General features: G+C 36.7%; 1 long non-coding RNA gene across 2 annotated transcripts; it reads left to right on the top strand.

Moving 5' to 3' along the window:
* Window positions 1–607: 607 nt before the first annotated feature.
* On the top strand, window positions 608–8,089 carry LOC115291626. 2 transcript variants are annotated; one of them, XR_003908595.1, is made up of 2 exons: window positions 608–759; window positions 7,921–8,089. It is a non-coding gene; the product is annotated as an uncharacterized LOC115291626 (long non-coding RNA). The 2 variants fall into 2 exon arrangements; XR_003908594.1 differs by lacking the exon at window positions 608–759 and adding an exon at window positions 4,562–4,612.
* Window positions 8,090–9,909: the final 1,820 nt, after the last annotated feature.

The raw sequence follows: 9,909 nt of genomic DNA, 5'->3' as shown, positions 1-9,909 counted from the left end.
GCCCAAGAATGGCAGAAAGGATTACTCAAGATGCCATGAACGTCAAGAGAGGTGAGGGGAGGCTAAGAGAATTCTCCCTGAGCTGCTCTCAAGCTCCAGTATTTACTGAGCACACCTTTAGGGAAACAATGAGCAATACGTCAGTGAGCTATGTACCTGTAAGAACATATAAAAAATGAAGAGAAAAACAAGGTAAGACAAGGTAAAATATTCCATGAGAAAACATGGTCTAAGGTCTAAGGACCTACCCCTAGATATACATTAACTACATAAACACAGCATGGTCTGCTGTTTTCAGCAAGGCCGTAAAGCAGTTTTCTGCTTTGCAATGTGTTCCCTATAATCTCCTAACCCAGGACATAGCGATTTGATTCTGAGGAAATACCTCATATGATATGGAGTAGATGCACTTCTTCCTAGTGTTTCTACTAAGAAATATTAAAACTCTGAACATTTTATATAAACAAACCTAAGAAGACTCTAAAGGGAGGATTGGGAAGGACAGACCATCAGGGGATCTTAGGACCTGAAAACTGCCTTGGCAGTGAATTCACTCAGTTTTCTTTTGGCCTCATACATCCCAGACCAGATGCTGGAGAAGCAGCAATCTAGAAATACCACTGGGTGCAAACCAAGAAAAGAGTGAAGTCGCAGCTGGGAATTACATGTCTGCCTTGAGATAAAAAGCTTCCTCACTTTATTGTGTCCATGGGGACCACATGGGATCCAGGACTCCCTCCTCCAACAGGAGGTGATAAGGTAATCCATTCTCCCTACGAAAATGGTATCCCAAGAGGCTCAGTGGCAAGCCTGGACTTTCCCGACTTTCCAACAGTAACAAGTCTTACCTACTACCCTATGATGTCATGCTGGCCACATGGGGAGAATTTCAAGGAGATCCTCCCCGTCCCAGCCCTGATTGGGTTAGCATAGGCCTAATAAAGAACATGAACCTAACCCCAACCCCAGGAGTAAGGAGACACCCCCCTCTAGATGGTCAACAAAGGAACACCTGGGCTTGTACCTCTATTTGGCAGTGATGGGGTGACCTGGTGCCCCCCAACTTGTCCCCACCAGCACAGCATCACAAGGAAGCCTGCTCAAATATAGGATTTGAGCATGACCTAAGAGTCTCATACATAATATACAAAATGTCCAAGATACAATAAAAAAAAACTTGTAATTTTTGATTAGTAATTGGTCCTAAAGTTAACCAATGGAAAACCATAGATAAATATTTTGTTACAGGATCCAACAAAAAATTTTCTACCCTTCTGGTCCGAACCATACAGTGATTAGCTTTCTAAGCACAGTTAGATTGCCCTTCTGAACTACCTTGTCCATTGCAGAGGTCAGTGGAATGTTTATTACCATGTAAATCAAAAGGTCTGAAATGATGGGCATAGCTTTGTTTACTTCTGATAGAGAATGTGTAATGTACTGAGAAAGTCTAAGAGTCAGTTGGAAAAATCCTTTTTCAGGGATTTGTGGGTGGCTCAGTCAGTTAGGTGTTTGATTTTTAATATCAGCTCAGGTCTTGATTTTATGGTTGTGAGTTCAAGCCCCACATTGGTCTCCCCACTGAGCAGGTGTGAAGCCTAATTAAAAAAAAAAAAAAAAGAAAAGAAAAAAATCCTTTCTCAATCCCTGTTTTTCCCCTTTATCAGGAATATGATCTTGATTAAATTTAGATTTATTAACCTATCTAAGCTGTTAGTTTCTTTACCTATAAAATGTGGTAGCAGTAGCAGCAACAGAAGTAGTAGCAGTAGCTGATGTTGTAATAGTAGGAACAGGGGAGTCATATAATAGTAGCATTAATGGAAGTGGTAGTATGTGCTAGTCAATTTACCCATATCACTTATCAGGACCAGGATTCAAAACCATGACCATTAACTTCAAAGTCTGTATTTCATCAGGTACACCATATAGCCTCTCAGAGAACTAAATGCAATAGTGGAGATAAAATGATTTAGTGCATTGTCATATCACTATGTTTTACACCTGAAACAAATATAATATCCTATGTCAACTATATTTCAATAATAAAAAAACAAAAAATAAAAAATAAAAATCAGTGTAAACATAGCACTCAGTGTTAATTCTCTTTCCATTTTCATATATATTTATATATGTACACATACATATACATGTATGTACATTTATACATACATATTATAAATAATATTATATATACATGTGTGTGTGTGCAGCTTCATGTCAGTGCCCACTCAATAAAAAGTCTTCCATTTCATTTGGAAAATTTCAATGCTGTAATGTTATTTCTCAAATCAGATAAACCCAATATAATTTCCCACCAGTATAATTTAAAGATATTACAGAAATTTAATACATTTATATTCACAAATTATTATCTTATATAGAATATTTTATTGAGTAGGACACCTGAGTAGCTCAGTTGGTTAAGTGTTCACCTTCAGCTCAGGTCATTGTCTCACAATTCATGGGTTCGTACCCTACATTGGGGTCTGTGCTGAAAGCTCGCAGCCTGGAGTCTGCTTCAGATACTGTCTCTCCTTTTCTCTCTGTCCCTTCCTTGCTTGTGCTCTGTCTCTCTGTCTCCCATAAAAACATTTAAAAAATTTTTTAAGAAAATATTTTGGGTGATTAGGTGGCTCAGTTATTCAGTATCTGACTTCAGCTCAGATCATGTTCTCACAGTTTGTGGTTTTGAGCCCCATGTTGGGCTCTGTGCTGACAGCTCAGAGCCTGGATCCTGCTTCTGAGTCTGTGTCTCCCTCTCTCTCTGCCTGTCCCCTGTTTGCACTCTCTCTCTCTCTCTCTCTCTCTCAAAAATGAATAAGCATTAAATTTTTTAAATTAAAAAATAGTATTTTCTTGAGTGCCTTGTAAAGGCACTTGACTAGGTTAAAAAACAGTAAGAAGAAACTCAAGGGTCAGTTACTATACTGTGTATCTACAGCCTTTAGATATTCTTATTTCCAAAGCACAATGCAGTAGAATAATGCCATAGTCCTTTTCAACAATTCATTCATTCATAGCTAACTAACTAACCAACTAAATAAATAAATAAATAAATAAATAAATAAATAAATAAAAATTTCATTCAATTGGCATTGAAGTCATTTTTTTTAATATGCAAAGGCAACCAATAAAGAAGACGTGAAATCAGAAATAGAGCTCTAGAAACAGAAGTGTAGTGAGTGCAGTTTCCAGGATCAAAGCTGCCATAGGTTGCCTAAAAAATTAGGAACCTGTATTCAAGCAGTAGATAATAATATACTCTGGGGAGAACTGGTGGTCAGAAAAAATGTAATGGAAAAATAATCGGATACATTTGATCATGTGAAAGGTCTACTGAATGCTGTTGGAGGGTATGGAAAGAACTGGTAGACAACTAAACACCTGAGAACAAAAAGGAAGTTACTGACTCTAGGAAAAAGGAAAAAGGGAAAAAAATGCAAGAAAGGAAATTTAGTATACTCCTTGCCTCAACAGTAAATAGTATCTATTCACGATGATATAAAACTTAAATGTCATTTTAACTTCACGTTGGGACATGATGCTATTGGGATAAAGAAGGGGAAACAGAACAGGAGCTCTCAGCTAACCCCTCGGCTCTCATAACAGGAAGTCAATGGATGAGGCCTAAATCATACAAAATCAAGAGTAAGCAGTATTATAATATTATTTAGAAATATGAGGATGCACAGAAGAAAAATTAAGAGATGAGAATAGCACTAACAGCAAGGTAGTCTTTTTCTTTTTAGAAATAAGATTTTTCTTAAAAGAAGAATGGATTTTTTAAGTTTATTATTTTGAGAGAGAGAGAGACAGAGAGAGACAGAGAGAGAGAGAGAGAGAATGAGTGGGAGAGGCCAGAGAGGAAGGAGAGAATCGCAAGCAAGCTCCATGCCCTCAGCGCAGAGCCCAATACAGTTCTCCACCTCATGAGCCATGAGATCATCACCTGAGCCAAAATCTAGAGTTGGACAGTTAACTGAGTGACCTAGGCACCCCCTGATATAAGATTTTAATAATTTTTGTTTATTAACTAGGTGTGTATTAATTTATTTTTTAAAAAATAAAAAAACTACAAAATAGTATATATGGCATTAATTTTATTTATGCAAACTTTAAAAAATCAAACACAATATTAAGGCTTTAGTATTAAGAGATATAAAACCAGAGGTGACTTTTTACCCTTCCCTCAACATGGTGTATCAAATAGGATAAATAAAGGAATGTGATCAAATTTAATAATTTTCCGGTTCACCAGGGAAATGTTTAGCCATGTTAACCAAACACTCCTCTAAATACAAACCTTTCTTCGCATATTTATGGAGAAATTGCTCAGGGTTGTAATGAGTGGTGTGAGGCAATCAAGTTGCCCCTTTGATTTTGGGTCTTTGCTTTATTTTCCATTTACTGGATATTTTTGTTTGTTTTCTTTTCAGGTTTTGGTTTTTCCTTTAAAAAAAAAACTCACTGTATTGTCTGGGTCATCTACATCAATATAGAACTCTATTCTGTTTCATTTTCAGACCATGCTATATTTCTCTGCCAGGGAAATCTACACTTGAAATTGTGCTATAAAGAAATGAGGACATCAGGGAGAAAATGTGTGAAGGTAGGAGAGCAGTGATCAAGGAGCACAGTTAGTAGGTGGAAATGAAGAGAGAGAGGGAACAGCAATCACTTTACCTCGGGCTACAGTCAGTAACTAGCAGAGTAATAGAAGACAGAGGGTAAAGTTGCTACAGATTTATCATTAATACAACTGTCCAGTGAAATCCAGGGAGATGCCAAGCATCTTTTCTGTCTCTTTAAACATTTTATATAATTAGAGAAATAAAACCTGCCTACAAGATACTTTTAAAAATACTTTTCGTTCTGAGGCCCAATAATTCCAGGAATTCTAAATTGTCAGAAACACACCATGATTTCAAAAATAGAGCTTCCTCCCCACTCCAAAGAAGGCTTGGTAAGGGAAGTAAATTTCAGCCTTTAGTTATGGCTACTCTGGCTTTTCCAGGCTTATTTCTTCTTCAGACAAATTCCATTCCCCCAGAAGCTACTCTATCAAGAGCTTCTCAACCATGCTATTAATGTGAAAATGAAAAATCTGCTTTATAGAGGCAGCACTCATGGGAAGAAGCATGCTGGCTCAGTGAGCTTCTAAGACTCTTGATTACCTGGAATTTCTGAAGCTTTTGCAGTTGTTAATGTACCTCTTGCAAAATAATGAGATTTCAACCTTTCCAAACATAGTGGCTTTGCTTTTCCTTAGACAAACTCCTGCACACATTTTACATTTCTAACTCCAATTTTCTCTGGCCTTCTTCCCAGCAATCCCTACTTGCATTCTACCTGCCATTTGCTTTTAATCTAGAAACCAAAATAACAATAATTATTCTATCAGATAACAGGTGATGTCTCCAAATATATGGTAGAAGAGGGATGTTTTTTCTTTTGCTACCCTAAGTTGAAATAATATAATGGTTAATTTAAAGTAAGAAATTATACTTTTTAAGTTTATATTATCAAATAATTATTAAAAGAAATATGTGGGTAGGAGAATCCTCACTTTAAGGTAGGTAAAGTCTGCTAAGGTAGCTCCCCTTGATTTCAGAAAAGGAAAAGTTTTTACTGCTTCCTAATATTTGTAGTTTTCATATCATATCACTGTAGCCTTAGCTTTCCTTCAGCATATTGGGGAAAAAGTATCCCAGTAAACAAAAATTCAATCTTAATGTCTGAAATCTCTTTACCAAGGCATAGCATTTTCTTTGAACTTCTATTTTTGGGGCTCCTTAAAATTCTCACATTTCTCCCTGTGATTTGTCAGAATGTCTGATTTTTCTCTAGCAGATATCATGAATCCCAGAAGCACATATTCTTATAAAAATGAAACTCTACTTCACCTTGAACATGTAGCTAAAAGACGTTTATGGCAAAGCAGCTCAGGGTCTAGTGTTGTCACATTCATAATTGTTTAAGGTTTGGAAGAATAACCAAGAAAGGTGGCTTTTCTTTTTGCTGCTAGGCTCTGTCTTGAACTCAGTTTCTTCATTTTTCCTCTGTTGATTTCTAGTGTGCAACTTACAATTTAAATGTGAGCTGAATTTAGACTGTGAAATACATTAAACCCCAGTAAACTATACACCACAGGATTTTTTAATATAGAGGATGAATATGAATTTATGAGCAAAAATCATCAAACCTAATTTGATAAACTGAAAAACACTGGTAGATCAGTGCTGATATGTGATCATAAAAATACCCTACTCTTTTTAAATTGTATTTTGGTAAAATCTGGCATCTCTAAATCCTAAGATATAAGAGCCATAAAAGACATATTATAATTATATTAAAGTCTCTAGAATATTAAAATTTACAGTTCAGATCCTATTGTTAGATGGGTAAATTTAATTAATATTTTATACACAAAGTGATCCTCTAACTTTCTATCATAGTAGAGAACAGAGTTCCACATTGATTACTTTTCTAGATAACTGAAGCTTAAAGTACCATAAGATTGTTAAATTATTTTTCTACAGCTGCTATAAATTTACCATTACAGCACTCAGATATGCTATAATATCTTTCCATTATTCTTCACAAGTCATTTTATTTCAATGTTCCCCATTTCTGAAGATTAAGGAAACTTCAATTTTGCAAATTCAAGAGTAGACACATTCACTTCTGATTTAAATCACAATCTCTTTGTTATCACTATGCAGACAATACAGTATTCCTATCTTCCACTTTTCCTTGCCTTCTTCGTGGATGACTCTGGCTCCAGGGAAGGTTGACAAAACATTGGGCACAGAGGGACAGCAAGGGGTAAGGGGACAGAACAAAAGGGTTCTGCAGCCAGTTTGTGGTCCTCTCCATTCCCTACGGTCTCTTCTGAGTGCTTTTCATCCCTTTCTACCTACTGAAGATGTCAGAGGTCTTGCTATGGCCTCTTCCTTTCTAGTACACTCACTCTGCAACCCATTTATTCCAAATGCATCCACTTTAATAGTCTTGGCTGTTTTCCCCACACGCTGCTGAGATGTACAATACCAAACCACGTGACACTACTTTCAGGGCCATTAAAAGAGTAGCAAACCATAGGAGATTCTTAAATACAGAGGACAAACAAGGTTGCTGGAGGGAAGGTGGGTGGGAAACGTGCCAAATGGATGATGGACATTAAGGAGGACACTTGTTGGGATGCACACCCGGTGTTATATGTAAGTGATGAATCACTGGTCTCTACTCCTGAAACCAATCCTACACTGTATGTTAACTAACTTGAATTTAAAAATGTTTTAACATTTATTTATTTCTGAGACACAGAGAGAGACAGAACATGAGCAGGGAAGGGACAGAGAGGGAAACAGAGTCCTAAGCAGGCTCCAGGCTCTGAGCTGTCGCCACAGAGCCAGATGTGGGGTTTGAACTCATGGACCATGAAATCATAACCTGGGCCAAAGTATGCTTAACCTACTGAGCCACCAGATGCCCATAACTTGAATTTAAATAAATAAATTTTTAAAGTGGCTAAACAGTCAGTGTACTTTACCTGTTAAGCACCATGCTGAGTGTGGGGTTTCTCTGCAATGCTTGCTGTTTCCCTGCACACGGAAAGTTACCACACCGAACATTTCTAAATCTCCCTCTTACTCCTGATGGTCAGATTCTTACCTATTTGGGATTTCTTACATTGTGCTGGAATTCTCACTCTAGTTGATGCTATAACCAGATCTGAGTCTTCCATGCTGTGGCTCTTGATATTTTAGGCCCAGGTTTTAGAAATAAAAGTGGCTAGTTCTTTATCAAATACAACAATTAAAAATTGGAGGACTTTCACATTCATAATCTCTTTTGGAGAATTAAAAAAATCAATCTGCAAATTTAAAACAGAAAAATTACTTTGTTTTGTCCTAGGCTGTATCCGTACTTCAGCTTATACGTTGAATACTCCTACTACCAGGGGAGAGCTGCAATGCAATTATTAAAATAATAATGATGATGATGATGATGAAAAAGAAGCTGGCAAGAAATCTCCAAATAGTATCACATGATAACCAATTTTAAATAAATTCTCCTAGAGTAACATGTTTCTGCTTCTCCAGGTAAAATCATTTAGCTTCCTATTTATGATTCAGAGTCAGTTTATCTCCTTCAAAGTGTGTGTTCTGCAGTTATGATGTTCTAATTTAATCCCTTACTCTACAATGTATTAACTTGGCAAATGACAGGTTCATATGTAAACGAGGGATAATAGAAATCTTTATCACATAAGATAGTTGTCAGGAATTAGCAAAATAACTCAAATGAAGTGCCTAGCACAGAGTCTCCACATAAATGCTCAATAATTTTTAGCTATTATTATTCTAAAATGATTAACTATACAGAAGATTTCTTCAAGGTGTATGAAATGTGGGCTTGTATTCTGAATAAAGCCACATGGGTTTACTATTTGAGTTCCTCTCTTCCAATCAGGATCAGTGGCTACTTTTCACTTTTTTTCAGACTAGATTATGGGACAGAAGAAGCAGAAATGACCAAGTAAGGATGAGGCCTTTAGATTTGAGGCTATTATTACAAAAACATAATTATCTCTAGAAGGCAGTTTGGACATCAGAGTAAGGATGATGAGATGCCTTTATTTTGTTCATCATTAATATTTTGAATTCATTCTGAGTTTTTAAAAATATTTATTTATTTTTGGCAGAGAGAGAGAGAGAGGGAGCATGATGGTCAAAGAGAGGGGAAAACACAGAATCTAAAGCAAGTTCCAGGCTCTGAGCTGTCACCACAGAGACCAACAGGAGGCTTGAACCCACGAACCACAAACTCACAAACTCATGACCTGAGCTGAAGTTGAGCCAACCTCAGCCAACTCAGCCAACCAACTGAGCTCCCTAAAGCCCCTTAATTTTGACTTAAAAAAATATTGCATGAATATACCTTTTATTTGAATTACTGAGCTTTTTGTGCCATCTTAAACTTATGCCCAAGGTAAAAATCATCTCACCCTAATCCTAGCACTCTTGGGTACTTTAGAAGACCCATGGGTGGAACTGGAGTAAGTAGGAAAAGGGGCCTATCTTTACATGATATATCAAAGTAAGAGTTGTAAACTCAAATATTTTCATGGGCCAAGATGTTGATATAAGTGTTTCCAGTAGGTGTGGGGTAAAATGGCAGTGTGTAATAGGGCCTATGATTAAAGCAAACATTCAAAAATCTAAAGGCATTCAAATTGATATTTTTAAAGACACCAACCAGCCCAACTAAAAAGATTAAAGATGAAATTTTCTGACCTTGACTTAAAAGAATGGCTTTGCCCTCACCTAAAGTCACAAGAAACTGGGATTAAATTTTCTGTTTGGCTTTAGGTGTTGGATTTGCCACTATTGGAATCATGCTAAATCCTCCAGAGTGCCAAGGTTGGAAATTATTTCCATTGCATGTTACTGTATGTCTTCCATGTGATCTTAAGATAAAAGTGGTTGCTAGGTATGTATTTAGCATTAATGTCATTCCTCTATCCACTTTTTATTTAGTATCTCATATTAGGAATTTAAAAAATCTGTTAAGCAAGTGGTACAGTTTGTTTTTAAATAAAATAAGTGATTCCAAGTGAAGCCCTAAAAGTTTCTTCTGTTGATAAAATTGTATGTGTTTTTTAAAATGTTTATTTATTTATTTTGAGAGAGAGTGTATGGGGGAGGGGCAGGGAGAGAGGGAGGAAGAGAATCCCAAGCAGGCTCCACTCTCAGCACAGAGGAGTTTAGCCTGGATCCCAATGCCTGGCCACTTAACTGACTGAGCCACCCAGGTATCCTGCACATGTTTTAAATCAAGAACATTTTACAGTCTACCCTGAGACAGAGTGCCATATTAGAAAGTGTGTGAATAGCTTTGGAG

Source organism: Suricata suricatta, chromosome 5, assembly GCF_006229205.1.
Source record: "Suricata suricatta isolate VVHF042 chromosome 5, meerkat_22Aug2017_6uvM2_HiC, whole genome shotgun sequence".
NCBI lineage: Eukaryota > Metazoa > Chordata > Mammalia > Carnivora > Herpestidae > Suricata > Suricata suricatta.
The sequence above is the reverse complement of the archived record's forward strand: the minus strand, read 5'-3'. Positions and strand labels throughout refer to the sequence as shown.